Source organism: Electrophorus electricus, chromosome 19, assembly GCF_013358815.1.
Source record: "Electrophorus electricus isolate fEleEle1 chromosome 19, fEleEle1.pri, whole genome shotgun sequence".
Lineage (NCBI taxonomy): Eukaryota > Metazoa > Chordata > Actinopteri > Gymnotiformes > Gymnotidae > Electrophorus > Electrophorus electricus.
In genome coordinates, this window is record NC_049553.1 from 299,417 (window position 1) to 327,146 (window position 27,730).

The 27,730-nt window shown below is 35.4% G+C and overlaps 9 pseudogenes; all 9 read right to left on the minus strand.

Moving 5' to 3' along the window:
- Positions 1–3,241: 3,241 nt before the first annotated feature.
- Positions 3,242–3,360, minus strand: LOC118240250 (annotated as a pseudogene).
- A 3,444-nt stretch (positions 3,361–6,804) lies between these two features.
- LOC118240251 lies at positions 6,805–6,923 on the minus strand (annotated as a pseudogene).
- Positions 6,924–8,128: 1,205 nt separating this feature from the next.
- On the minus strand, positions 8,129–8,247 carry LOC118240231 (annotated as a pseudogene).
- A 5,214-nt stretch (positions 8,248–13,461) lies between these two features.
- On the minus strand, positions 13,462–13,580 carry LOC118240180 (annotated as a pseudogene).
- Positions 13,581–15,974: 2,394 nt separating this feature from the next.
- Positions 15,975–16,093, minus strand: LOC118240184 (annotated as a pseudogene).
- Positions 16,094–16,776: 683 nt separating this feature from the next.
- Positions 16,777–16,895, minus strand: LOC118240252 (annotated as a pseudogene).
- Positions 16,896–18,703: 1,808 nt separating this feature from the next.
- On the minus strand, positions 18,704–18,822 carry LOC118240253 (annotated as a pseudogene).
- Positions 18,823–22,351: 3,529 nt separating this feature from the next.
- On the minus strand, positions 22,352–22,470 carry LOC118240185 (annotated as a pseudogene).
- A 1,599-nt stretch (positions 22,471–24,069) lies between these two features.
- Positions 24,070–24,188, minus strand: LOC118240186 (annotated as a pseudogene).
- Positions 24,189–27,730: the final 3,542 nt, after the last annotated feature.

Here is a 27,730-nt window from a genome sequence, read left to right on the forward strand (position 1 = left end):
TTATTAATCACTGCACTTCAGATTCACGCATGTCAGTTGGAGAGTAAATTAAAGTGATGCAATAAAAACTTACAACATCTGCTATTCCCAGGTGCTAACAGATAGTTTGATTTAATGATTCACTGCACTTCAAATTTGAGCATGATAGCTTGAACATAAATTAAAGTGATGCAACAAATACCTACAGCATCTGCTATTCCCAGGAGCTAACAGATAGTTTGATTTAATGATTCACTGCACTTCAAATTTGAGCATGATAGCTTGAACATAAATTAAAGGGATGCAATAAAATCTTACAGCACCTGCTATTCCCTGGTGCAAAAAGATTTCTATTTAATCTGTGCACTGCACATAGAAGCATGTCAGTTGCAGAGTAAATTAAAGTGATGCAACAAATACCTACAGCATCTGCTATTCCCAGGTGCTAACAGATAGTTTTTTTTATTAATCACTGCACTTCACATTTGAGCATGTCAGCTTGAAAGTAAATTAAAGTGATGCAATAAAAACTAACAGATAGTTTGATTTAATGATTCACTGCACTTCAAATTTGAGCATGATAGCCTGAACATAAATTAAAGTGATGCAAGAAATACCTACAGCATCTGCTATTCCCAGATGCTAACAGATAGTTTGATTTAATGATTCACTGCACTTCAAATTTGAGCATGATAGCTTGAACATAAATTAAAGTGATGCAACAAATACCTACAGAATCTGCTATTCCCAGTTGGTAACAGATAGTTTGATTTAATGATTCACTGCACTTCAAATTTGAGCATGATAGCTTGAACATAAATTAACGGGATGCAATAAAATCTTACAGCACCTGCTATTCCCTGGTGCAAAAATATTTCTATTTAATCTGTGCACTTCACATAGAAGCAGGTCAGCTTGAAAGTAAATTAAAGTGATGCAACAAATACCTACACCATCTGCTATTCCCAGGTGCTAACAGATATTTTTTTTATTAATCACTGCACTTCACATTTGAGCATGTCAGCTTGAAAGTAAATTAAAGTGATGCAAGAAAAGCCTACAGCAGCTGGTATTCCTAGGTAGGGTCCCACCTCAGTACTATCCAGGTCCAAATTTGCTTAGTTTCAAAGGTCAGATGAGATTGGGCGTTCTCAACCTGGTGCGGCCGTAAGCCTTAAACTCTTACTCTAATTGCCTATTCATAGCAAATATGATCAAAGACCAATCTGACAATTTTTTTATTTAATCACTGCACTTGACATTCTAGAATGTTAGCTTGAAAGTAACTTAAAATGATGCAATAAAAGCTTACAACATCTGGGATTCAGAGGCACTAACAGACAGATTTTTTATTAATCACTGCACTTCAGATTCACGCATGTCAGTTGGAGAGTAAATTAAAGTGATGCAATAAAAACTTACAACATCTGCTATTCCCAGGTGCTAACAGATAGTTTGATTTAATGATTCACTGCACTTCAAATTTGAGCATGATAGCTTGAACATAAATTAAAGTGATGCAACAAATACCTACAGAATCTGCTATTCCCAGTTGGTAACAGATAGTTTGATTTAATGATTCACTGCACTTCAAATTTGAGCCTGATAGCCTGAACATAAATTAAAGGGATACAATAAAATCTTACAGCACCTGCTATTCCCTGGTGCAAAAAGATTTCTATTTAATCTGTGCACTTCAGATAGAAGCATGTCAGTTGCAGAGTAAATTAAAGTGATGCAACAAATACCTACAGCATCTGCTATTCCCACGTGCTAACAGATAGTTTGATTTAATGATTCACTGCACTTCAAATTTGAGCATGATAGCTTGAACATAAATTAAAGTGATGTAACAAATACCTACAGCATCTGCTATTCCCAGTTGCTAACAGATAGTTTGACTTAATGATTCACTGCACTTCAAATTTGAGCCTGATAGCCTGAACATAAATTAAAGGGATACAATAAAATCTTACAGCACCTGCTATTCCCTGGTGCAAAAAGATTTCTATTTATTCTGTGCACTGCACATAGAAGCATGTCAGCTTGAAAGTAAATTAAAGTGATGCAACAAATACCTACAGCATCTGCTATTCCCAGGTGCTAACAGATAGTTTTTTTTATTAATCACTGCACTTCACAATTGAGCATGTCAGCTTGAAAGTAAATTAAAGTGATGCAATAAAAACTAACAGATAGTTTGATTTAATGATTCACTGCACTTCAAATTTGAGCATGATAGCTTGAACATAAATTAAAGGAATGCAATAAAATCTTAGAGCACCTGCTATTCCCTGGTGCAAAAAGATTTCTATTTAATCTATGCACTTCACATAGAAGCATGTCAGTTGCAGAGTAAATTAAAGTGATGCAACAAATACCTACAGCATCTGCTATTCCCAGGTGCTAACAGATATTTTTTTTATTAATCACTGCACTTGACATTCTAGAATGTTAGCTTGAAAGTAACTTAAAATGATGCAATAAAAGCTTACAACATCTGGGATTCAGAGGCACTAACAGACAGATTTTTTATTAATCACTGCACTTCAGATTCACGCATGTCAGTTGGAGAGTAAATTAAAGTGATGCAATAAAAACTTACAACATCTGCTATTCCCAGGTGCTAACAGATAGTTTGATTTAATGATTCACTGCACTTCAAATTTGAGCATGATAGCCTGAACATAAATTAAAGGGATGCAATAAAAACTTACAGCATCTGCTATTCCCAGGAGCTAACAGATAGTTTGATTTAATGATTCACTGCACTTCAAATTTGAGCATGATAGCCTGAACATAAATTAAGGGGATGCAATAAAAACTTACAGCATCTGCTATTCCCAGGTGTTAACAGATAGTTTGATATAATGATTCACTGCACTTCAAATTTGAGCATGATAGCCTGAACTTAAATTAAAGGGATGCAATAAAATCTTAAAGCACCTGGTATTCCCTGGTGCAAAAGGATTTCTATTTAATCTGTGCACTTCACATAGAAGCATGTCAGTTGCAGAGTAAATTAAAGTGATGCAACAAATACCTACAGCATATGCTATTCCCAGGTGCTAACAGATACTTTTTTCTATTAATCACTGCACTTCACATTTGAGCATGTCAGCTTGAAAGTAAATTAAAGTGATGCAAGAAATGCCTACAGCAGCTGCTATTCCCAGGTGCTAACAGATAGTTTTTTCTATTAATCAGTGCACTTCACATTTGAGCATGTCAGCTTGAATGTAAATTAAAGTGATGCAAGAAAAGCCTACAGCAGCTGGTATTCCTAGGTAGGGTCCCACCTCAGTACTATCCAAGTCCAAATTTGCTTAGCGTCAAAGGTCAGATGAGATTGGGCGTTCTCAAACTAGTGTGGCCGTAAGCCTTAAACACTTACTCAAATTGCCTATTCATAGTAAATATGATCAAAGACCAATATGACAATTTTTTTTTATTAATCACTGCACTTGATATTCTAGAATGTTAGCATGAAAGGAAAATAAAATGATGCAATAAAAGCTTAAAACATTTGGTATTCAGAGGCACTAACATACAGATTTTTTATTAATCACTGCACTTCACATTCACGAATGTCAGTTGGAGAGTAATTTAAAGTGATCCAATAAAAACTTACAGCATCTGCTATTCCCAGGTGCTAACAGATAGTTTGATTTAATGATTCACTGCACTTCAAATTTGAGCCTGATAGCCTGAACATAAATTAAAGGGATACAATAAAATCTTACAGCACCTGCTATTCCCTGGTGCAAAAAGATTTCTATTTAATCTGTGCACTTCAGATAGAAGCATGTCAGTTGCAGAGTAAATTAAAGTGATGCAACAAATACCTACAGCATCTGCTATTCCCACGTGCTAACAGATAGTTTGATTTAATGATTCACTGCACTTCAAATTTGAGCATGATAGCTTGAACATAAATTAAAGTGATGTAACAAATACCTACAGCATCTGCTATTCCCAGTTGCTAACAGATAGTTTGACTTAATGATTCACTGCACTTCAAATTTGAGCCTGATAGCCTGAACATAAATTAAAGGGATACAATAAAATCTTACAGCACCTGCTATTCCCTGGTGCAAAAAGATTTCTATTTATTCTGTGCACTGCACATAGAAGCATGTCAGCTTGAAAGTAAATTAAAGTGATGCAACAAATACCTACAGCATCTGCTATTCCCAGGTGCTAACAGATAGTTTTTTTTATTAATCACTGCACTTCACAATTGAGCATGTCAGCTTGAAAGTAAATTAAAGTGATGCAATAAAAACTAACAGATAGTTTGATTTAATGATTCACTGCACTTCAAATTTGAGCATGATAGCTTGAACATAAATTAAAGGAATGCAATAAAATCTTAGAGCACCTGCTATTCCCTGGTGCAAAAAGATTTCTATTTAATCTATGCACTTCACATAGAAGCATGTCAGTTGCAGAGTAAATTAAAGTGATGCAACAAATACCTACAGCATCTGCTATTCCCAGGTGCTAACAGATATTTTTTTTATTAATCACTGCACTTCACATTTGAGCATGTCAGCTTGAAAGTAAATTAAAGTGATGCAAGAAAAGCCTACAGCAGCTGGTATTCCTAGGTAGGGTCCCACCTCAGTACTATCCAGGTCCAAATTTGCTTAGTTTCAAAGGTCAGATGAGATTGGGCGTTCTCAACCTGGTGCGGCCGTAAGCCTTAAACTCTTACTCTAATTGCCTATTCATAGCAAATATGATCAAAGACCAATCTGACAATTTTTTTATTTAATCACTGCACTTGACATTCTAGAATGTTAGCTTGAAAGTAACTTAAAATGATGCAATAAAAGCTTACAACATCTGGGATTCAGAGGCACTAACAGACAGATTTTTTATTAATCACTGCACTTCAGATTCACGCATGTCAGTTGGAGAGTAAATTAAAGTGATGCAATAAAAACTTACAACATCTGCTATTCCCAGGTGCTAACAGATAGTTTGATTTAATGATTCACTGCACTTCAAATTTGAGCATGATAGCTTGAACATAAATTAAAGTGATGCAACAAATACCTACAGCATCTGCTTTTCCCAGGAGCTAACAGATAGTTTGATTTAATGATTCACTGCACTTCAAATTTGAGCATGATAGCTTGAACATAAATTAAAGGGATGCAATAAAATCTTACAGCACCTGCTATTCCCTGGTGCAAAAAGATTTCTATTTAATCTGTGCACTGCACATAGAAGCATGTCAGTTGCAGAGTAAATTAAAGTGATGCAACAAATACCTACAGCATCTGCTATTCCCAGGTGCTAACAGATAGTTTTTTTTATTAATCACTGCACTTCACATTTGAGCATGTCAGCTTGAAAGTAAATTAAAGTGATGCAATAAAAACTAACAGATAGTTTGATTTAATGATTCACTGCACTTCAAATTTGAGCATGATAGCCTGAACATAAATTAAAGTGATGCAAGAAATACCTACAGCATCTGCTATTCCCAGGTGCTAACAGATAGTTTGATTTAATGATTCACTGCACTTCAAATTTGAGCATGATAGCTTGAACATAAATTAAAGTGATGCAACAAATACCTACAGAATCTGCTATTCCCAGTTGGTAACAGATAGTTTGATTTAATGATTCACTGCACTTCAAATTTGAGCATGATAGCTTGAACATAAATTAAAGGGATGCAATAAAATCTTACAGCACCTGCTATTCCCTGGTGCAAAAATATTTCTATTTAATCTGTGCACTTCACATAGAAGCATGTCAGCTTGAAAGTAAATTAAAGTGATGCAACAAATACCTACACCATCTGCTATTCCCAGGTGCTAACAGATAGTTTTTTTATTAATCACTGCATTTCACATTTGAGCATGTCAGCTTGAAAGTAAATTAAAGTGATGCAAGAAAAGCCTACAGCAGCTGCTATTCCTAGGTAGGGTCCCACCTCAGTACTATCCAGATCCAAATTTGCTTAGCTTCAAAGGTCAGGTGAGATTGGGCGTTCTCAAACTGGTGTGGGCGTAAGTCTTAAACACTTACTCTAATTGCCTATTCATAGCAAATATGATCAAAGACCAATCTGAATTTTTTTTATTAATCACTGCACTTGACATTCTAGAATGTTAGCTTGAAAGTAACTTAAAATGATGCAATAAAAGCTTACAACATCTGGTATTCAGAGGCACTAACAGACAGATTTTTTATTAATCACTGCACTTCACATTCACGCATGTCAGTTGGAGAGTAAATTAAAGTGATGCAATAAAAACTTACAGCATCTGCTATTCCCAGGTGCTAAGAGATAGTTTGATTTAATGATTCACTGCACTTCAAATTTGAGCATGATAGCCTGAACATAAATTAAAGGGATGCAATAAAAACTTACAGCATCTGCTATTCCCAGGAGCTAACAGATAGTTTGATTTAATGATTCACTGCACTTCAAATTTGAGCATGATAGCCTGAACATAAATTAAGGGGATGCAATAAAAACTTACAGCATCTGCTATTCCCAGGTGTTAACAGATAGTTTGATATAATGATTCACTGCACTTCAAATTTGAGCATGATAGCCTGAACTTAAATTAAAGGGATGCAATAAAATCTTAAAGCACCTGGTATTCCCTGGTGCAAAAGGATTTCTATTTAATCTGTGCACTTCACATAGAAGCATGTCAGTTGCAGAGTAAATTAAAGTGATGCAACAAATACCTACAGCATATGCTATTCCCAGGTGCTAACAGATACTTTTTTCTATTAATCACTGCACTTCACATTTGAGCATGTCAGCTTGAAAGTAAATTAAAGTGATGCAAGAAAAGCCTACAGCAGCTGGTATTCCTAGGTAGGGTCCCACCTCAGTACTATCCAAGTCCAAATTTGCTTAGCGTCAAAGGTCAGATGAGATTGGGCGTTCTCAAACTAGTGTGGCCGTAAGCCTTAAACACTTACTCAAATTGCCTATTCATAGTAAATATGATCAAAGACCAATATGACAATTTTTTTTTATTAATCACTGCACTTGATATTCTAGAATGTTAGCATGAAAGGAAAATAAAATGATGCAATAAAAGCTTAAAACATTTGGTATTCAGAGGCACTAACATACAGATTTTTTATTAATCACTGCACTTCACATTCACGAATGTCAGTTGGAGAGTAATTTAAAGTGATCCAATAAAAACTTACAGCATCTGCTATTCCCAGGTGCTAACAGATAGTTTGATTTAATGATTCACTGCACTTCAAATTTGAGCCTGATAGCCTGAACATAAATTAAAGGGATACAATAAAATCTTACAGCACCTGCTATTCCCTGGTGCAAAAAGATTTCTATTTAATCTGTACACTTCAGATAGAAGCATGTCAGTTGCAGAGTAAATTAATGTGATGCAACAAATACCTACAGCATCTGCTATTCCCAGGTGCTAACAGATAGTTTGATTTAATGATTCACTGCACTTCAAATTTGAGCATGATAGCTTGAACATAAATTAAAGTGATGCAACAAATACCTACAGCATCTGCTATTCCCAGTTGCTAACAGATAGTTTGACTTAATGATTCACTGCACTTCAAATTTGAGCATGATAGCTTGAACATAAATTAAAGGGATGCAATAAAATCTTACAGCACCTGCTATTCCCTGGTGCAAAAAGATTTCTATTTATTCTGTGCACTGCACATAGAAGCATGTCAGCTTGAAAGTAAATTAAAGTGATGCAACAAATACCTACAGCATCTGCTATTCCCAGGTGCTAACAGATAGTTTTTTTTATTAATCACTGCACTTCACAATTGAGCATGTCAGCTTGAAAGTAAATTAAAGTGATGCAATAAAAACTAACAGATAGTTTGATTTAATGATTCACTGCACTTCAAATTTGAGCATGATAGCTTGAACATAAATTAAAGGAATGCAATAAAATCTTAGAGCACCTGCTATTCCCTGGTGCAAAAAGATTTCTATTTAATCTATGCACTTCACATAGAAGCATGTCAGTTGCAGAGTAAATTAAAGTGATGCAACAAATACCTACAGCATCTGCTATTCCCAGGTGCTAACAGATAGTTTTTTTTATTAATCACTGCACTTCACATTTGAGCATTTCAGCTTGAAAGTAAATTAAAGTGATGCAAGAAAAGCCTACAGCAGCTGGTATTCCTAGGTAGGGTCCCACCTCAGTACTATCCAGGTCCAAATTTGCTTAGTTTCAAAGGTCAGATGAGATTGGGCGTTCTCAAACTGGTGTGGCCGTAAGCCTTAAACACTTACTCTAATTGCCTATTCATAGCAAATATGATCTAAGACCAATCTGACAATTTTTTTTATTTAATCACTGCACTTGACATTCTAGAATGTTAGCTTGAAAGTAAATTAAAATGATGCAATAAAAGCTTACAACATCTGGGATTCAGAGGCACTAACAGACAGATTTTTTATTAATCACTGCACTTCACATTCACGCATGTCAGTTGGAGAGTAAATTAAAGTGATGCAATAAAACTTACAGCATCTGCTAATCCCAGGTGCTAACAGATAGTTTGATTTAATGATTCACTGCACTTCAAATTTGAGCCTGATAGCCTGAACATAAATTAAACGGATACAATAAAATCTTACAGCACCTGCTATTCCCTGGTGCAAAAAGATTTCTATTTAATCTGTGCACTTCAGATAGAAGCATGTCAGTTGCAGAGTAAATTAAAGTGATGCAACAAATACCTACAGCATCTGCTATTCCCACGTGCTAACAGATAGTTTGATTTAATGATTCACTGCACTTCAAATTTGAGCATGATAGCTTGAACATAAATTAAAGTGATGTAACAAATACCTACAGCATCTGCTATTCCCAGTTGCTAACAGATAGTTTGACTTAATGATTCACTGCACTTCAAATTTGAGCATGATAGCTTGAACATAAATTAAAGGGATTCAATAAAATCTTACAGCACCTGCTATTCCCTGGTGCAAAAAGATTTCTATTTAATCTGTGCACTGCACATAGAAGCATGTCAGCTTGAAAGTAAATTAAAGTGATGCAACAAATACCTACAGCATCTGCTATTCCCAGGTGCTAACAGATAGTTTTTTATATTAATCACTGCACTTCACAATTGAGCATGTCAGCTTGAAAGTAAATTAAAGTGAAGCAATAAAAACTAACAGATAGTTTGATTTAATGATTCACTGCACTTCAAATTTGAGCATGATAGCTTGAACATAAATTAAAGGAATGCAATAAAATCTTAGAGCACCTGCTATTCCCTGGTGCAAAAATATTTCTATTTAATCTATGCACTGCACATAGAAGCATGTCAGCTTGAAAGTAAATTAAAGTGATGCAACAAATACCTACAGCATCTGCTATTCCCAGGTGCTAACAGATAGTTTTTTTTATTAATCACTGCACTTCACAATTGAGCATGTCAGCTTGAAAGTAAATTAAAGTGATGCAATAAAAGCCTACAGCAGCTGGTATTCCTAGGTAGGGTCCCACCTCAGTACTATCCAGGTCCAAATTTGCTTAGTTTCAAAGGTCAGATGAGATTGGGCGTTCTCAACCTGGTGCGGCCGTAAGCCTTAAACTCTTACTCTAATTGCCTATTCATAGCAAATATGATCAAAGACCAATCTGACAATTTTTTTATTTAATCACTGCACTTGACATTCTAGAATATTAGCTTGAAAGTAACTTAAAATGATGCAATAAAAGCTTACAACATCTGGGATTCAGAGGCACTAACAGACAGATTTTTTATTAATCACTGCACTTCAGATTCACGCATGTCAGTTGGAGAGTAAATTAAAGTGATGCAATAAAAACTTACAACATCTGCTATTCCCAGGTGCTAACAGATAGTTTGATTTAATGATTCACTGCACTTCAAATTTGAGCATGATAGCTTGAACATAAATTAAAGTGATGCAACAAATACCTACAGCATCTGCTATTCCCAGGAGCTAACAGATAGTTTGATTTAATGATTCACTGCACTTCAAATTTGAGCATGATAGCTTGAACATAAATTAAAGGGATGCAATAAAATCTTACAGCACCTGCTATTCCCTGGTGCAAAAAGATTTCTATTTAATCTGTGCACTGCACATAGAAGCATGTCAGTTGCAGAGTAAATTAAAGTGATGCAACAAATACCTACAGCATCTGCTATTCCCAGGTGCTAACAGATAGTTTTTTTTATTAATCACTGCACTTCACATTTGAGCATGTCAGCTTGAAAGTAAATTAAAGTGATGCAATAAAAACTAACAGATAGTTTGATTTAATGATTCACTGCACTTCAAATTTGAGCATGATAGCCTGAACATAAATTAAAGTGATGCAACAAATACCTACAGCATCTGCTATTCCCAGGTGCTAACACATAGTTTGATTTAATGATTCACTGCACTTCAAATTTGAGCATGATAGCTTGAACATAAATTAAAGTGATGCAACAAATACCTACAGAATCTGCTATTCCCAGTTGGTAACAGATAGTTTGATTTAATGATTCACTGCACTTCAAATTTGAGCCTGATAGCCTGAACATAAATTAAAGGGATACAATAAAATCTTACAGCACCTGCTATTCCCTGGTGCAAAAAGATTTCTATTTAATCTGTGCACTTCAGATAGAAGCATGTCAGTTGCAGAGTAAATTAAAGTGATGCAACAAATACCTACAGCATCTGCTATTCCCACGTGCTAACAGATAGTTTGATTTAATGATTCACTGCACTTCAAATTTGAGCATGATAGCTTGAACATAAATTAAAGTGATGTAACAAATACCTACAGCATCTGCTATTCCCAGTTGCTAACAGATAGTTTGACTTAATGATTCACTGCACTTCAAATTTGAGCCTGATAGCCTGAACATAAATTAAAGGGATACAATAAAATCTTAGAGCACCTGCTATTCCCTGGTGCAAAAAGATTTCTATTTATTCTGTGCACTGCACATAGAAGCATGTCAGCTTGAAAGTAAATTAAAGTGATGCAACAAATACCTACAGCATCTGCTATTCCCAGGTGCTAACAGATAGTTTTTTTTATTAATCACTGCACTTCACAATTGAGCATGTCAGCTTGAAAGTAAATTAAAGTGATGCAATAAAAGCCTACAGCAGCTGGTATTCCTAGGTAGGGTCCCACCTCAGTACTATCCAGGTCCAAATTTGCTTAGTTTCAAAGGTCAGATGAGATTGGGCGTTCTTAACCTGGTGCGGCCGTAAGCCTTAAACTCTTACTCTAATTGCCTATTCATAGCAAATATGATCAAAGACCAATCTGACAATTTTTTTATTTAATCACTGCACTTGACATTCTAGAATGTTAGCTTGAAAGTAACTTAAAATGATGCAATAAAAGCTTACAACATCTGGGATTCAGAGGCACTAACAGACAGATTTTTTATTAATCACTGCACTTCAGATTCACGCATGTCAGTTGGAGAGTAAATTAAAGTGATGCAATAAAAACTTACAACATCTGCTATTCCCAGGTGCTAACAGATAGTTTGATTTAATGATTCACTGCACTTCAAATTTGAGCATGATAGCTTGAACATAAATTAAAGTGATGCAACAAATACCTACAGCATCTGCTATTCCCAGGAGCTAACAGATAGTTTGATTTAATGATTCACTGCACTTCAAATTTGAGCATGATAGCTTGAACATAAATTAAAGGGATGCAATAAAATCTTACAGCACCTGCTATTCCCTGGTGCAAAAAGATTTCTATTTAATCTGTGCACTGCACATAGAAGCATGTCAGTTGCAGAGTAAATTAAAGTGATGCAACAAATACCTACAGCATCTGCTATTCCCAGGTGCTAACAGATAGTTTTTTTTATTAATCACTGCACTTCACATTTGAGCATGTCAGCTTGAAAGTAAATTAAAGTGATGCAATAAAAACTAACAGATAGTTTGATTTAATGATTCACTGCACTTCAAATTTGAGCATGATAGCCTGAACATAAATTAAAGTGATGCAAGAAATACCTACAGCATCTGCTATTCCCAGGTGCTAACAGATAGTTTGATTTAATGATTCACTGCACTTCAAATTTGAGCATGATAGCTTGAACATAAATTAAAGTGATGCAACAAATACCTACAGAATCTGCTATTCCCAGTTGGTAACAGATAGTTTGATTTAATGATTCACTGCACTTCAAATTTGAGCATGATAGCTTGAACATAAATTAAAGGGATGCAATAAAATCTTACAGCACCTGCTATTCCCTGGTGCAAAAATATTTCTATTTAATCTGTGCACTTCACATAGAAGCATGTCAGCTTGAAAGTAAATTAAAGTGATGCAACAAATACCTACACCATCTGCTATTCCCAGGTGCTAACAGATAGTTTTTTTATTAATCACTGCATTTCACATTTGAGCATGTCAGCTTGAAAGTAAATTAAAGTGATGCAAGAAAAGCCTACAGCAGCTGCTATTCCTAGGTAGGGTCCCACCTCAGTACTATCCAGATCCAAATTTGCTTAGCTTCAAAGGTCAGGTGAGATTGGGCGTTCTCAAACTGGTGTGGGCGTAAGTCTTAAACACTTACTCTAATTGCCTATTCATAGCAAATATGATCAAAGACCAATCTGAATTTTTTTTATTAATCACTGCACTTGACATTCTAGAATGTTAGCTTGAAAGTAACTTAAAATGATGCAATAAAAGCTTACAACATCTGGTATTCAGAGGCACTAACAGACAGATTTTTTATTAATCACTGCACTTCACATTCACGCATGTCAGTTGGAGAGTAAATTAAAGTGATGCAATAAAAACTTACAGCATCTGCTATTCCCAGGTGCTAACAGATAGTTTGATTTAATGATTCACTGCACTTCAAATTTGAGCATGATAGCCTGAACATAAATTAAAGGGATGCAATAAAAACTTACAGCATCTGCTATTCCCAGGAGCTAACAGATAGTTTGATTTAATGATTCACTGCACTTCAAATTTGAGCATGATAGCCTGAACATAAATTAAGGGGATGCAATAAAAACTTACAGCATCTGCTATTCCCAGGTGTTAACAGATAGTTTGATATAATGATTCACTGCACTTCAAATTTGAGCATGATAGCCTGAACTTAAATTAAAGGGATGCAATAAAATCTTAAAGCACCTGGTATTCCCTGGTGCAAAAGGATTTCTATTTAATCTGTGCACTTCACATAGAAGCATGTCAGTTGCAGAGTAAATTAAAGTGATGCAACAAATACCTACAGCATATGCTATTCCCAGGTGCTAACAGATACTTTTTTCTATTAATCACTGCACTTCACATTTGAGCATGTCAGCTTGAAAGTAAATTAAAGTGATGCAAGAAATGCCTACAGCAGCTGCTATTCCCAGGTGCTAACAGATAGTTTTTTCTATTAATCAGTGCACTTCACATTTGAGCATGTCAGCTTGAATGTAAATTAAAGTGATGCAAGAAAAGCTTACAGCAGCTGGTATTCCTAGGTAGGGTCCCACCTCAGTACTATCCAAGTCCAAATTTGCTTAGCGTCAAAGGTCAGATGAGATTGGGCGTTCTCAAACTAGTGTGGCCGTAAGCCTTAAACACTTACTCAAATTGCCTATTCATAGTAAATATGATCAAAGACCAATATGACAATTTTTTTTTATTAATCACTGCACTTGATATTCTAGAATGTTAGCATGAAAGGAAAATAAAATGATGCAATAAAAGCTTAAAACATTTGGTATTCAGAGGCACTAACATACAGATTTTTTATTAATCACTGCACTTCACATTCACGAATGTCAGTTGGAGAGTAATTTAAAGTGATCCAATAAAAACTTACAGCATCTGCTATTCCCAGGTGCTAACAGATAGTTTGATTTAATGATTCACTGCACTTCAAATTTGAGCCTGATAGCCTGAACATAAATTAAAGGGATGCAATAAAATCTTACAGCACCTGCTATTCCCTGGTGCAAAAAGATTTCTATTTAATCTGTGCACTTAACATAGAAGCATGTCAGTTGCAGAGTAAATTAAAGTGATGCAACAAATACCTACAGCATCTGCTATTCCCAGTTGCTAACAGATAGTTTGATTTAATGATTCACTGCACTTCAAATTTGAGCATGATAGCTTGAACATAAATTAAAGTGATGCAACAAATACCTACAGCATCTGCTATTCCCAGTTGCTAACAGATAGTTTGATTTAATGATTCACTGCACTTCAAATTTGAGCATGATAGCTTGAACATAAATTAAAGGGATGCAATAAAATCTTAGAGCACCTGCTATTCCCTGGTGCAAAAAGATTTCTTTTTAATCTGTGCACTTCACATAGAAGCATGTCAGTTGCAGAGTAAATTAAAGTGATGCAACAAATACCTACAGCATCTGCTATTCCCAGGTGCTCACAGATAGTTTTTTTTATTAATCACTGCACTTCACATTTGAGCATGTCAGCTTGAAAGTAAATTAAAGTGATGCAAGAAAAGCCTACAGCAGCTGCTATTCCTAGGTAGGGTCCCACCTCAGTACTATCCAGATCCAAATTTGCTTAGCTTCAAAGGTCAGGTGAGATTGGGCGTTCTCAAACTGGTGTGGGCGTAAGTCTTAAATACTTACTCTAATTGCCTATTCATAGCAAATATGATCAAAGACCAATCTGAATTTTTTTTATTAATCACTGCACTTGACATTCTAGAATGTTAGCTTGAAAGTAACTTAAAATGATGCAATAAAAGCTTACAACATCTGGTATTCAGAGGCACTAACAGACAGATTTTGTATTAATCAATGCACTTCACATTCATGCATGTCAGTTGGAGAGTAAATTAAAGTGATGCAATAAAAACTTACAGCATCTGCTATTCCCAGGTGCTAACAGATAGTTTGATTTAATGATTCACTGCACTTCAAATTTGAGCATGATAGCTTGAACATGAATTAAAGGAATGCAATAAAATCTTACAGCACCTGCTATTCCCTGGTGCAAAAAGATTTCTATTTAATCTGTGCACATCACATAGAAGCATGTCAGTTGCAGAGCAAATTAAAGTGATGCAACAAATACCTACAGCATCTGCTATTCCCAGGTGCTAACAGATAGTTTGATTTAATGATTCACTGCACTTCAAATTTGAGCATGATAGCTTGAACATAAATTAAAGTGATGCAACAAATACCTACAGCATCTGCTATTCCCAGTTGCTAACAGATAGTTTGATTTAATGATTCACTGCACTTCAAATTTGACCATGATAGCTTGAACATAAATTAAAGGGATGCAATAAAATCTTACAGCACCTGCTATTCCCTGGTGCAAAAAGATTTCTATTTAATCTGTGCACTTCACATAGAAGCATGTCATCTTGAAAGTAAATTAAAGTGATGCAAGAAAAGCCTACAGCAGCTGGTATTCCTAGGTAGGGTCCCACCTCAGTACTATCCAGGTCCAAATTTGCTTAGTTTCAAAGGTCAGATGAGATTGGGCGTTCTCAACCTGGTGCGGCCGTAAGCCTTAAACACTTACTCTAATTGCCTATTCATAGCAAATATGATCAAAGACCAATCTGACAATTTTATTTATTTAATCACTGCACTTGACATTCTAGAATGTTAGCTTGAAAGTAACTTAAAATGATGCAATAAAAGCTTACAACATCTGGGATTCAGAGGCACTAACAGACAGATTTTTTATTAATCACTGCACTTCACATTCACGCATGTCAGTTGGAGAGTAAATTAAAGTGATGCAATAAAAACTTACAACATCTGCTATTCCCAGGTGCTAACAGATAGTTTGATTTAATGATTCACTGCACTTCAAATTTGAGCATGATAGCTTGAACATAAATTAAAGGGATGCAATAAAATCTTACAGCAGCTGCTATTCCCAGGTGCTAACAGATAGTTTTTTCTATTAATCAGTGCACTTCACATTTGAGCATGTCAGCTTGAATGTAAATTAAAGTGATGCAAGAAAAGCCTACAACCGCTGGTATTCCTAGGTAGGGTCCCACCTCAGTACTATCCAAGTCCAAATTTGCTTAGCTTCAAAGGTCAGATGAGATTGGGCGTTCTCAAACTAGTGTGGCCGTAAGCCTTAAACACTTACTCAAATTGCCTATTCATAGTAAATATGATCAAAGACCAATATGACAATTTTTTTTATTAATCACTGCACTTGATATTCTAGAATGTTAGCATGAAAGGAAAATAAAATGATGCAATAAAAGCTTAAAACATCTGGTATTCAGAGGCACTAACAGACAGATTTTTTATTAATCACTGCACTTCACATTCACGAATTTCAGTTGGAGAGTAATTTAAAGTGATGCAATAAAAACTTACAGCATCTGCTATTCCCAGGTGCTAACAGATAGTTTGATTTAATGATTCACTGCACTTCAAATTTGAGCATGATAGCTTGAACATAAATTAAAGTGATGCAACAAATACCTACAGCATCTGCTATTCCCAGTTACTATCAGATAGTTTGATTTAATGATTCACTGCACTTCAAATTTGAGCATGATAGCTTGAACATAAATTAAAGGGATGCAATAAAATCTTACAGCACCTGCTATTCCCTGGTGCAAAAAGATTTCTATTTAATCTGTGCACTTCACATAGAAGCATGTCAGTTGCAGAGTAAATTAAAGTGATGCAACAAATACCTACAGCATATGCTATTCCCAGGTGCTAACAGATAGTTTTTTCTATTAATCAGTGCACTTCACATTTGAGCATGTCAGCTTGAATGTAAATTAAAGTGATGCAAGAAAAGCCTACAGCAGCTGGTATTCCTAGGTAGGGTCCCACCTCAGTACTATCCAAGTCCAAATTTGCTTAGCGTCAAAGGTCAGATGAGATTGGGCGTTCTCAAACTAGTGTGGCCGTAAGCCTTAAACACTTACTCAAATTGCCTATTCATAGTAAATATGATCAAAGACCAATATGACAATTTTTTTTTATTAATCACTGCACTTGATATTCTAGAATGTTAGCATGAAAGGAAATAAAATGATGCAATAAAAGCTTAAAACATTTGGTATTCAGAGGCACTAACATACAGATTTTTTATTAATCACTGCACTTCACATTCACGAATGTCAGTTGGAGAGTAATTTAAAGTGATCCAATAAAAACTTACAGCATCTGCTATTCCCAGGTGCTAACAGATAGTTTGATTTAATGATTCACTGCACTTCAAATTTGAGCCTGATAGCCTGAACATAAATTAAAGGGATGCAATAAAATCTTACAGCACCTGCTATTCCCTGGTGCAAAAAGATTTCTATTTAATCTGTGCACTTAACATAGAAGCATGTCAGTTGCAGAGTAAATTAAAGTGATGCAACAAATACCTACAGCATCTGCTATTCCCAGTTGCTAACAGATAGTTTGATTTAATGATTCACTGCACTTCAAATTTGAGCATGATAGCTTGAACATAAATTAAAGGGATGCAATAAAATCTTAGAGCACCTGCTATTCCCTGGTGCAAAAAGATTTCTTTTTAATCTGTGCACTTCACATAGAAGCATGTCAGTTGCAGAGTAAATTAAAGTGATGCAACAAATACCTACAGCATCTGCTATTCCCAGGTGCTCACAGATAGTTTTTTTTTATTAATCACTGCACTTCACATTTGAGCATGTCAGCTTGAAAGTAAATTAAAGTGATGCAAGAAAAGCCTACAGCAGCTGCTATTCCTAGGTAGGGTCCCACCTCAGTACTATCCAGATCCAAATTTGCTTAGCTTCAAAGGTCAGGTGAGATTGGGCGTTCTCAAACTGGTGTGGGCGTAAGTCTTAAATACTTACTCTAATTGCCTATTCATAGCAAATATGATCAAAGACCAATCTGAATTTTTTTTATTAATCACTGCACTTGACATTCTAGAATGTTAGCTTGAAAGTAACTTAAAATGATGCAATAAAAGCTTACAACATCTGGTATTCAGAGGCACTAACAGACAGATTTTTTATTAATCAATGCACTTCACATTCACGCATGTCAGTTGGAGAGTAAATTAAAGTGATGCAATAAAAACTTACAGCATCTGCTATTCCCAGGTGCTAACAGATAGTTTGATTTAATGATTCACTGCACTTCAAATTTGAGCATGATAGCTTGAACATGAATTAAAGGAATGCAATAAAATCTTACAGCACCTGCTATTCCCTGGTGCAAAAAGATTTCTATTTAATCTGTGCACATCACATAGAAGCATGTCAGTTGCAGAGCAAATTAAAGTGATGCACCAAATACCTACAGCATCTGCTATTCCCAGGTGCTAACAGATAGTTTGATTTAATGATTCACTGCACTTCAAATTTGAGCATGATAGCTTGAACATAAATTAAAGTGATGCAACAAATACCTACAGCATCTGCTATTCCCAGTTACTATCAGATAGTTTGATTTAATGATTCACTGCACTTCAAATTTGAGCATGATAGCTTGAACATAAATTAAAGGGATGCAATAAAATCTTACAGCACCTGCTATTCCCTGGTGCAAAAAGATTTCTATTTAATCTGTGCACTTCACATAGAAGCATGTCAGTTGCAGAGTAAATTAAAGTGATGCAACAAATACCTACAGCATATGCTATTCCCAGGTGCTAACAGATAGTTTTTTCTATTAATCAGTGCACTTCACATTTGAGCATGTCAGCTTGAATGTAAATTAAAGTGATGCAAGAAAAGCCTACAGCAGCTGGTATTCCTAGGTAGGGTCCCACCTCAGTACTATCCAAGTCCAAATTTGCTTAGCGTCAAAGGTCAGATGAGATTGGGCGTTCTCAAACTAGTGTGGCCGTAAGCCTTAAACACTTACTCAAATTGCCTATTCATAGTAAATATGATCAAAGACCAATATGACAATTTTTTTTTATTAATCACTGCACTTGATATTCTAGAATGTTAGCATGAAAGGAAAATAAAATGATGCAATAAAAGCTTAAAACATTTGGTATTCAGAGGCACTAACATACAGATTTTTTATTAATCACTGCACTTCACATTCACGAATGTCAGTTGGAGAGTAATTTAAAGTGATCCAATAAAAACTTACAGCATCTGCTATTCCCAGGTGCTAACAGATAGTTTGATTTAATGATTCACTGCACTTCAAATTTGAGCCTGATAGCCTGAACATAAATTAAAGGGATGCAATAAAATCTTACAGCACCTGCTATTCCCTGGTGCAAAAAGATTTCTATTTAATCTGTGCACTTAACATAGAAGCATGTCAGTTGCAGAGTAAATTAAAGTGATGCAACAAATACCTACAGCATCTGCTATTCCCAGTTGCTAACAGATAGTTTGATTTAATGATTCACTGCACTTCAAATTTGAGCATGATAGCTTGAACATAAATTAAAGTGATGCAACAAATACCTACAGCATCTGCTATTCCCAGTTGCTAACAGATAGTTTGATTTAATGATTCACTGCACTTCAAATTTGAGCATGATAGCTTGAACATAAATTAAAGGGATGCAATAAAATCTTAGAGCACCTGCTATTCCCTGGTGCAAAAAGATTTCTTTTTAATCTGTGCACTTCACATAGAAGCATGTCAGTTGCAGAGTAAATTAAAGTGATGCAACAAATACCTACAGCATCTGCTATTCCCAGGTGCTCACAGATAGTTTTTTTTTATTAATCACTGCACTTCACATTTGAGCATGTCAGCTTGAAAGTAAATTAAAGTGATGCAAGAAAAGCCTACAGCACCTGCTATTCCTAGGTAGGGTCCCACCTCAGTACTATCCAGATCCAAATTTGCTTAGCTTCAAAGGTCAGGTGAGATTGGGCGTTCTCAAACTGGTGTGGGCGTAAGTCTTAAATACTTACTCTAATTGCCTATTCATAGCAAATATGATCAAAGACCAATCTGAATTTTTTTTATTAATCACTGCACTTGACATTCTAGAATGTTAGCTTGAAAGTAACTTAAAATGATGCAATAAAAGCTTACAACATCTGGTATTCAGAGGCACTAACAGACAGATTTTTTATTAATCAATGCACTTCACATTCACGCATGTCAGTTGGAGAGTAAATTAAAGTGATGCAATAAAAACTTACAGCATCTGCTATTCCCAGGTGCTAACAGATAGTTTGATTTAATGATTCACTGCACTTCAAATTTGAGCATGATAGCTTGAACATGAATTAAAGGAATGCAATAAAATCTTACAGCACCTGCTATTCCCTGGTGCAAAAAGATTTCTATTTAATCTGTGCACATCACATAGAAGCATGTCAGTTGCAGAGCAAATTAAAGTGATGCACCAAATACCTACAGCATCTGCTATTCCCAGGTGCTAACAGATAGTTTGATTTAATGATTCACTGCACTTCAAATTTGAGCATGATAGCTTGAACATAAATTAAAGTGATGCAACAAATACCTACAGCATCTGCTATTCCCAGTTGCTAACAGATAGTTTGATTTAATGATTCACTGCACTTCAAATTTGACCATGATAGCTTGAACATAAATTAAAGGGATGCAATAAAATCTTACAGCACCTGCTATTCCCTGGTGCAAAAAGATTTCTATTTAATCTGTGCACTTCACATAGAAGCATGTCATCTTGAAAGTAAATTAAAGTGATGCAAGAAAAGCCTACAGCAGCTGGTATTCCTAGGTAGGGTCCCACCTCAGTACTATCCAGGTCCAAATTTGCTTAGTTTCAAAGGTCAGATGAGATTGGGCGTTCTCAACCTGGTGCGGCCGTAAGCCTTAAACACTTACTCTAATTGCCTATTCATAGCAAATATGATCAAAGACCAATCTGACAATTTTATTTATTTAATCACTGCACTTGACATTCTAGAATGTTAGCTTGAAAGTAACTTAAAATGATGCAATAAAAGCTTACAACATCTGGGATTCAGAGGCACTAACAGACAGATTTTTTATTAATCACTGCACTTCACATTCACGCATGTCAGTTGGAGAGTAAATTAAAGTGATGCAATAAAAACTTACAACATCTGCTATTCCCAGGTGCTAACAGATAGTTTGATTTAATGATTCACTGCACTTCAAATTTGAGCATGATAGCTTGAACATAAATTAAAGGGATGCAATAAAATCTTACAGCAGCTGCTATTCCCAGGTGCTAACAGATAGTTTGATTTAATGATTCACTGCACTTCAAATTTGAGCATGATAGCTTGAACATAAATTAAAGGGATGCAATAAAATCTTATAGCACCTGCTATTCCCTGGTGCAAAAAGATTTCTATTTAATCTGTGCACTTCACATAGAAGCATGTCAGTTGCAGAGTAAATTAAAGTGATGCAACAAATACCTACAGCATCTGCTATTCCCAGGTGCTAACAGATAGTTTGATTTAATGATTCACTGCACTTCAAATATGAGCATGATAGCCTGAACATAAATTCAAGGGATGCAATAAAAACTTACAGCATCTGCTATTCACAGGTGCTAACAGATAGTTTGATTTAATGATTCACTGCACTTTAAATTTGAGCATGATAGCTTGAACATAAATTAAAGGAATGCAATAAAATCTTAGAGCACCTGCTATTCTCTGGTGCAAAAAGATTTCTATTTAATCTATGCATCTTCACATAGAAGCATGTCAGTTGCAGAGTAAATTAAAGTGATGCAACAAATACCTTCAGCATCTGCTATTCCCAGTTGCTAACAGATAGTTTTTTTTATTAATCAGTGCACTTCACATTTGAGCATTTCAGATTGAAAGTAAATTAAAGTGATGCAAGAAAAGCCTACAGCAGCTGCTATTCCTAGTTAGGGTCCCACCTCAGTACTACCCAGGTCCAAGTTTACTTAGCTTCAAAGGTCAGATAAGCTTGGGCGTTCTCAACCTGGTGTGGCCCTAAGTCTTAAACACTTACTCTAATTGCCTATTCATAGCAAATATGATCAAAGACCAATCTGACAATTTTTTTTATTTAATCACTGCAATTGACATTCTAGAATGTTAGCTTGAAAGTAACTTAAAATGATGCAATAAAAGCTTACAACATCTGGGATTCAGAGGCACTAACAGACAGATTTTTTATTAATCACTGCACTTCACATTCACGCATGTCAGTTGGAGAGTAAATTAAAGTGATGCAATAAAAACTTACAACATCTGCTATTCCCAGGTGCTAACAGATAGTTTGATTTAATGATTCACTGCACTTCAAATTTGAGCATGATAGCTTGAAATTAAATTAAAGGGATGCAATAAAATCTTACAGCAGCTGCTATTCCCAGGTGCTAACAGATAGTTTTTTCTATTAATCAGTGCACTTCACATTTGAGCATGTCAGCTTGAATGTAAATTAAAGTGATGCAAGAAAAGCCTACAACCGCTGGTATTCCTAGGTAGGGTCCCACCTCAGTACTATCCAAGTCCAAATTTGCTTAGCTTCAAAGGTCAGATGAGATTGGGCGTTCTCAAACTAGTGTGGCCGTAAGCCTTAAACACTTACTCAAATTGCCTATTCATAGTAAATATGATAAAAGACCAATATGACAATTTTTTTTATTAATCACTGCACTTGATATTCTAGAATGTTAGCATGAAAGGAAAATAAAATGATGCAATAAAAGCTTAAAACATCTGGTATTCAGAGGCACTAACAGACAGATTTTTTATTAATCACTGCACTTCACATTCACGAATTTCAGTTGGAGAGTAATTTAAAGTGATGCAATAAAAACTTACAGCATCTGCTATTCCCAGGTGCTAACAGATAGTTTGATTTAATGATTCACTGCACTTCAAATTTGAGCATGATAGCTTGAACATAAATTAAAGTGATGCAACAAATACCTACAGCATCTGCTATTCCCAGTTACTATCAGATAGTTTGATTTAATGATTCACTGCACTTCAAATTTGAGCATGATAGCTTGAACATAAATTAAAGGGATGCAATAAAATCTTACAGCACCTGCTATTCCCTGGTGCAAAAAGATTTCTATTTAATCTGTGCACTTCACATAGAAGCATGTCAGTTGCAGAGTAAATTAAAGTGATGCAACAAATACCTACAGCATCTGCTATTCCCAGGTGCTAACAGATAGTTTGATTTAATGATTCACTGCACTTCAAATATGAGCATGATAGCCTGAACATAAATTAAAGGGATGCAATAAAAACTTACAGCATCTGCTATTCACAGGTGCTAACAGATAGTTTGATTTAATGATTCACTGCACTTTAAATTTGAGCATGATAGCTTGAACATATATTAAAGGAATGCAATAAAATCTTAGAGCACCTGCTATTCCCTGGTGCAAAAAGATTTCTATTTAATCTATGCATCTTCACATAGAAGCATGTCAGTTGCAGAGTAAATTAAAGTGATGCAACAAATACCTTCAGCATCTGCTATTCCCAGTTGCTAACAGATAGTTTTTTTTATTAATCAGTGCACTTCACATTTGAGCATTTCAGATTGAAAGTAAATTAAAGTGATGCAAGAAAAGCCTACAGCAGCTGCTATTCCTAGTTAGGGTCCCACCTCAGTACTACCCAGGTCCAAGTTTACTTAGCTTCAAAGGTCAGATGAGCTTGGGCGTTCTCAACCTGGTGTGGCCCTAAGCCTTAAACACTTACTCTAATTGCCTATTCATAGCAAATATGATCAAAGACCAATCTGACAATTTTTTTTATTTAATCACTGCAATTGACATTCTAGAATGTTAGCTTGAAAGTAACTTAAAATGATGCAATAAAAGCTTACAACATCTGGGATTCAGAGGCACTAACAGACAGATTTTTTATTAATCACTGCACTTCACATTCACGCATGTCAGTTGGAGAGTAAATTAAAGTGATGCAATAAAAACTTACAACATCTGCTATTCCCAGGTGCTAACAGATAGTTTGATTTAATGATTCACTGCACTTCAAATTTGAGCATGATAGCTTGAAATTAAATTAAAGGGATGCAATAAAATCTTACAGCAGCTGCTATTCCCAGGTGCTAACAGATAGTTTTTTCTATTAATCAGTGCACTTCACATTTGAGCATGTCAGCTTGAATGTAAATTAAAGTGATGCAAGAAAAGCCTACAACCGCTGGTATTCCTAGGTAGGGTCCCACCTCAGTACTATCCAAGTCCAAATTTGCTTAGCTTCAAAGGTCAGATGAGATTGGGCGTTCTCAAACTAGTGTGGCCGTAAGCCTTAAACACTTACTCAAATTGCCTATTCATAGTAAATATGATAAAAGACCAATATGACAATTTTTTTTATTAATCACTGCACTTGATATTCTAGAATGTTAGCATGAAAGGAAAATAAAATGATGCAATAAAAGCTTAAAACATCTGGTATTCAGAGGCACTAACAGACAGATTTTTTATTAATCACTGCACTTCACATTCACGAATTTCAGTTGGAGAGTAATTTAAAGTGATGCAATAAAAACTTACAGCATCTGCTATTCCCAGGTGCTAACAGATAGTTTGATTTAATGATTCACTGCACTTCAAATTTGAGCATGATAGCTTGAACATAAATTAAAGTGATGCAACAAATACCTACAGCATCTGCTATTCCCAGTTACTATCAGATAGTTTGATTTAATGATTCACTGCACTTCAAATTTGAGCATGATAGCTTGAACATAAATTAAAGGGATGCAATAAAATCTTACAGCACCTGCTATTCCCTGGTGCAAAAAGATTTCTATTTAATCTGTGCACTTCACATAGAAGCATGTCAGTTGCAGAGTAAATTAAAGTGATGCAACAAATACCTACAGCATCTGCTATTCCCAGGTGCTAACAGATAGTTTGATTTAATGATTCACTGCACTTCAAATATGAGCATGATAGCCTGAACATAAATTAAAGGGATGCAATAAAAACTTACAGCATCTGCTATTCACAGGTGCTAACAGATAGTTTGATTTAATGATTCACTGCACTTTAAATTTGAGCATGATAGCTTGAACATAAATTAAAGGAATGCAATAAAATCTTAGAGCACCTGCTATTCCCTGGTGCAAAAAGATTTCTATTTAATCTCTGCATCTTCACATAGAAGCATTTCAGTTGCAGAGTAAATTAAAGTGATGCAACAAATACCTTCAGCATCTGCTATTCCCAGTTGCTAACAGATAGTTTTTTTTATTAATCAGTGCACTTCACATTTGAGCATTTCAGATTGAAAGTAAATTAAAGTGATGCAAGAAAAGCCTACAGCAGCTGCTATTCCTAGTTAGGGTCCCACCTCAGTACTACCCAGGTCCAAGTTTACTTAGCTTCAAAGGTCAGATGAGCTTGGGCGTTCTCAACCTGGTGTGGCCCTAAGCCTTAAACACTTACTCTAATTGCCTATTCATAGTAAATATGATCAAAGACCAATATGACAATTTTTTTTATTAATCACTGCACTTGATATTCTAGAATGTTAGCATGAAAGGAAAATAAAATGATGCAATAAAAGCTTAAAACATCTGGTATTCAGAGGCACTAACAGACAGATTTTTTATTAATCACTGCACTTCACATTCACGAATTTCAGTTGGAGAGTAATTTAAAGTGATGCAATAAAAACTTACAGCATCTGCTATTCCCAGGTGCTAACAGATAGTTTGATTTAATGATTCACTGCACTTCAAATTTGAGCATGATAGCTTGAACATAAATTAAAGTGATGCAACAAATACCTACAGCCTCTGCTATTCACAGTTACTATCAGATAGTTTGATTTAATGATTCACTGCACTTCAAATTTGAGCATGATAGCTTGAACATAAATTAAAGGGATGCAATAAAATCTTACAGCACCTGCTATTCCCTGGTGCAAAAAGATTTCTATTTAATCTGTGCACTTCACATAGAAGCATGTCAGTTGCAGAGTAAATTAAAGTGATGCAACAAATACCTACAGCATCTGCTATTCCCAGGTGCTAACAGATAGTTTGATTTAATGATTCACTGCACTTCAAATATGAGCATGATAGCCTGAACATAAATTAAAGGGATGCAATAAAAACTTACAGCATCTGCTATTCACAGGTGCTAACAGATAGTTTGATTTAATGATTCACTGCACTTTAAATTTGAGCATGATAGCTTGAACATGAATTAAAGGAATGCAATAAAATCTTAGAGCACCTGCTATTCCCTGGTGCAAAAAGATTTCTATTTAATCTATGCATCTTCACATAGAAGCATGTCAGTTGCAGAGTAAATTAAAGTGATGCAACAAATACCTTCAGCATCTGCTATTCCCAGTTGCTAACAGATAGTTTTTTTTTATTAATCAGTGCACTTCACATTTGAGCATTTCAGCTTGAAAGTAAATTAAAGTGATGCAAGAAAAGCCTACAGCAGCTGCTATTCCTAGTTAGGGTCCCAAATCAGTACTATCCAGGTCCAAGTTTACTTAGCTTCAAAGGTCAGATGAGCTTGGGCGTTCTCAACCTGGTGTGGCCCTAAGCCTTAAACACTTACTCTAATTGCCTATTCATAGCAAATATGATCAAAGACCAATCTGACAATTTTTTTTATTTAATCACTGCAATTGACATTCTAGAATGTTATCTTGAAAGTAACTTAAAATGATGCAATAAAAGCTTACAACATCTGGGATTCAGAGGCACTAACAGACAGATTTTTTATTAATCACTGCACTTCACATTCACACATGTCAGTTGGAGAGTAAATTAAAGTGATGCAATAAAAACTTATAGCATCTGCTATTCCCAGGTGCTAACAGATAGTTTGATTTAATGATACACTGCACTTCAAATTTGAGCATGATAGCTTGAACATAAATTAAAGTGATGCAAGAAATACCTACAGCATCTGCTATTCCCAGTTGCTAACAGATAGTTTGATTTAATGATTCACTGCACTTCAAATTTGAGCATGATAGCTTGAACATAAATTAAAGGGATGCAATAAAATCTTAAAGCCCCTGCTCTTCCCTGGTGCAAAAATATTTCTATTTAATCACTGCATTTCAAATTTGAGCATGTCAGCTTGAAAGTAAATTAAAGTGATGCAAGAAAAGCCTACAGCAGCTGCTATTCCCAGGTGCTAACAGATAGTTTTTTTTTATTAATCAGTGCACTTCACATTTGAGCATTTCAGCTTGAAAGTAAATTAAAGTGATGCAAGAAAAGCCTACAGCAGCTGGTATTCCTAGGTAGGGTCTCACCTCAGTACTATCCAGGTCCAAATTTGCTTAGCTTCAAAGGTCAGATAATTGGGCTGTCTCAACCTGGTGTGGCCATAAGACTTAAACGCTAACTCAATTTGCCTATTCATAGCAAATATGATCAAAGACCAATCTGACAATTTTTTTAATTTAATCACTGCACTTGACATTCTAGAATGTTAGCTTGAAAGTAAATTAAAATGATGCAATAAAAGCTAACAACATCTGGGATTCAGAGGCACTAACAGACAGGTTTTTTATAAATCACTGCACTTCACATTCACGCATGTCAGTTGGAGAGTAAATTAAAGTGATACAATAAAAACTTACAGCATCTGCCATTCCCAGGTGCTAACAGATAGTTTGATATAATGATTCACTGCACTTCAAATTTGAGCATGATAGCCTGAACATAAATTAAAGGGATGCAATAAAATCTTAAAGCACCTGCTATTCCCTGGTGCAAAAGGATTTCTATTTAATCTGTGCACTTCACATAGAAGCATGTCAGTTGCAGAGTAAATTAAAGTGATGCAACAAATACCTACAGCAT